Genomic DNA, 3,496 nt, shown 5'->3' with positions numbered 1-3,496 from the left:
GAGCACAAATGGCCTGTATTACTTGTAAGTGCCCTCTTGTAACAATCCGTTCGGGAGATATAAGGGAATATATCCGATCACGATAAGGGGTCGAGGAGGAGAACTATGGTTGGTAGAAATTAATTCCTTTCGTTGAGACCTTTCATTAGAGCACCATGAAGGATAAAACCAGTGCCCCCCCCCCCCCCCCTTGCCACTCCAACCTCGTCTGTTGGTAAAAGGACAGAAAGAAGGGCAGTAGTTGGTAGAAAACGATTCCTTTGGTTGAGATTTTTAATTAGAATACCATGAAAGATAAAATTAATTTCTAATCCCCCCCCTTCAGGCCCCGTCGCCTACTGTTTTCGAAAGAGTGTTGCGCGGGAAAGTTATAGTTTGTACAAACCGATTTATTTCGATGAGACCTTTCATTAGAATACCATGAAAATCTGTGACCAATTGGTTATCGTATGTCAAAGTTACGCACGTTTTACTTTCAAAAACAGCATCTCAGGAAGTAATTCATGCCCCCCCCCCCCCCAACGAAATTTGATGGCCGTATAGGCTGTCCATTGCAAAAAATTCCAGGACTCTAGGACCATTCCTCTAGAAGTAGTTCAAAATGGCAGACGTGGGTGCGGACGGACGGACGGACAAAACGCAAACAATAGCACATTTTTTTTCATTCCTAAAAAATGCGTTAAAAATGCTGAGGGATGAAAAAGATCTGTATAAAACAAAGGACAAACGACAAAATCTTAGAGTTGACGTAGAGGAAGAAGTTGACACCGACAACAAAGGTCTCAGTTTAATTAGGAAGAAGGTAAGATTGATAATGAGGGAAATGAAGAGTGGAAAGGCAATCGGGGTGGATGAGATACCAGTCTGACAAAGGACGTTTAATACTTATTTGTGCAACCAGTTGGGAAAAGCACTATGTTCGTAACGAGCGAGCGAGTTACGAATAGTAGTGTTTCCCAACGTGTTGGACACAATATGTTTTCTAATTGTGACATTAAAAGTGATACTTTTCATCACCAGTTGCGAAATATTTTACTTTTCACAACTGGTTGTAATAAAAAGAAATACAAAAGGGTACCGTGCTAAATTTGATCCTTATCTAAGCCGTCATTTGTTTATATATAATAAATTCCAGGTATAATTTCCTGTTCAAAATATACACACATCTCTGAAAATTTCTCTAAATCTCTAAAATTTTAATGCAGCCAAAGGAACAGTATCGTTGAATCTAAATGTGAAACTAATCAGTGAAGCCAAATATACAAAAATTCTTTGTCCAAACAATCCAAATTCGCTTCTTATCAATCAATATAATACAAAATCTGCTTCATGCAAATAATGTTCATGGGTCGATTCTTTTAGGAGTATTAAAACTACTTCGATTCCTTATGTAAATTGGCAACCTTATCTTCGTGATTCCCGTTTCTACTTAAAAAGCAGGCTGATAAACAGATTTTCTTCGTCGCGGAATGCCAGGATATTATCCGCAACGTAGTTAAAAATGTCGATGTCGACCGCAAATCAATTTTTTTGCACACCGATATTTGTACGGAAAAATAAGTTTCTTTTTCAGCGAATTTACGAGCCATTTTATGAACAAAATAAACAATACCCCAATAATCAGCCTTCGTAGGAAATGACAGCGAGACATTCACTGGCACCAACGTGTTCAGACGGTGCCTGCAACACTGGCGCGGGTGTACGGGGTACGGGGTTGGCAGCTACTGGCGGCATTTATTGGTACGTCTAAATGCGCCTTTAAACGAAAACCTTTAGTTTTTACTTCAAATAAACCAAGAATATTAATAATTAGCATGTACTAAATTGGGTACAATTTAGTACATGCTCGCTCCAATCAATAGAATGCTCGTGCTCCCACTTTTCTCGCTATTTTAATCTTGCCCGCTAGAAAAACCGAAACGGACCTTCTATTCTGAACGCAATGACCTCGACTAGCGTACTCTAATAACTAATAGAAAACCCGTATTTCGGCTTTTTCGTCCGGATCAAATATAATAAACGCAACTTTTAGATCCGAAGAGATCATGGCAACCGCGTTTGCTTTCCCAAATACGTTTCTTGTTATCGCTTGTTATCGCCAGAGGAGAGAGGGTATAAATACAAGTACATTCGTGCTCGAAAAAAGTGTTTTCACGGGTGTCTCAGGCGAGGAACCTACGTTAGTTTGTTTCGCACAACCAAATAGTGGGTTATCGAGCGAATCGTCTTCCCGGCGATATATAGAAAAACGAAAAGTATACAGAGAACCAAATATCACCTCCATAGAGCCCGTAGCAGCGCCCGGACGGGTTTCCACCAACAATTTGAGCACCAAGTATTCGAAAATTTCCACAACAGAAGACGACGAAAGTATTCTATTCGCGGTCCGTGCGAAGTCCAGCTGGGGAGCCAATTTCAGTCCCACACTGACCGATGAGTAGCCGCGGCATATCAATATAATTACATGACACGAACCACCCTTAATTTAATCGACCAGAAGAAGTATTGAAACAAAATTTGGCATCTACACATATTCTAAGACACAGAGAAGCGCTCAAAAGGTTTTGGACATACTCGCGCTAGTGCTGGTGTGCAGGTGGTAACTGTGCTGGTCACACCAAATTTGTTTTACATATATTTTAGTCGGGTAGTTTGGTAAGTGGTAAACTTTGTGAGAATAACTGAATTGTACCATTATACAGTCTTGGCGTTCAACCGGTAAACTTTTACTTCTGGAGGCATTGGGGGGGAGTCCAGATACAATTTTTTTTCATAGGGTTTTCGCAAGAGATAGGTACAGGAGATACTTTTCTGCTAGAAATGTTAAATGTTAAATTTATTACAATATAATATAGTACATAATAGTGGTTCGCATTCTTATTATTGGTGCACCGAACTACAATCTAATTAGTTTTTGTCGAGTTCCATGCAACCCAAAGACGTCTCGTCACACACTTCATCGCGTCAAAATACTTGGGCACGTATTCATTAGTAATAACCCTACGCAACCAAGGTAGGGATATCATCAGCCCGCAAGCGATAAAAAAGGGCCACAAGACTGAGAAGAACATCTAAATTTAATTAAAATTCAAGATCAAGAGAAATAGTACTGCTTTATCACCTGTATAACCCATCTGAAGATCGTCCACGCGCCCACACAGCAGAAACCGGAAAGAATTACCGCCTGAGTTTCCGCACTGACCAAACTTGTTGGGAAAATCGCTTCTGGTTCAAATCCGTTGCTCATTTCGCACACCTCCGTTTTGTCAACTAATTAGACTGTCAATTTTCCGTACTCGAAACGACTTGATTACATAAAAAGGGTTTTTTTTCAAAGCAACCCTCGACAACCCGCTGACCACTTCCTCTATTCCGGAAGTGACGTCAGCAAATCAAATCAATTTTGATGCAAGTCATGCGATTTAAAGTGCACCAGGTTTTGAGAGGAATCTCACGACGACGCAAAACTAAAAGCGCAAAGCCGCAGCGACGGAAA

General features: G+C 40.4%; 1 long non-coding RNA gene across 1 annotated transcript; it reads right to left on the bottom strand.

Annotated features, from left to right (window-relative positions):
• Nucleotides 1–2,807: 2,807 nt before the first annotated feature.
• Nucleotides 2,808–3,286, bottom strand: LOC116173120. Its single transcript, XR_004145875.1, has 2 exons — nucleotides 3,122–3,286; nucleotides 2,808–3,071 (listed from the first exon to the last, which is right to left on the bottom strand). It is a non-coding gene; the product is annotated as an uncharacterized LOC116173120 (long non-coding RNA).
• Nucleotides 3,287–3,496: the final 210 nt, after the last annotated feature.

The sequence above is a fragment of the Photinus pyralis genome, unplaced genomic scaffold, assembly GCF_008802855.1.
Source record: "Photinus pyralis isolate 1611_PpyrPB1 unplaced genomic scaffold, Ppyr1.3 Ppyr1.4_LG6, whole genome shotgun sequence".
In the NCBI taxonomy this organism is placed as follows: Eukaryota; Metazoa; Arthropoda; class Insecta; order Coleoptera; family Lampyridae; genus Photinus; species Photinus pyralis.
Note: the sequence above shows the minus strand (reverse complement) of the source record. Positions and strands in the feature narration are given on the sequence as shown.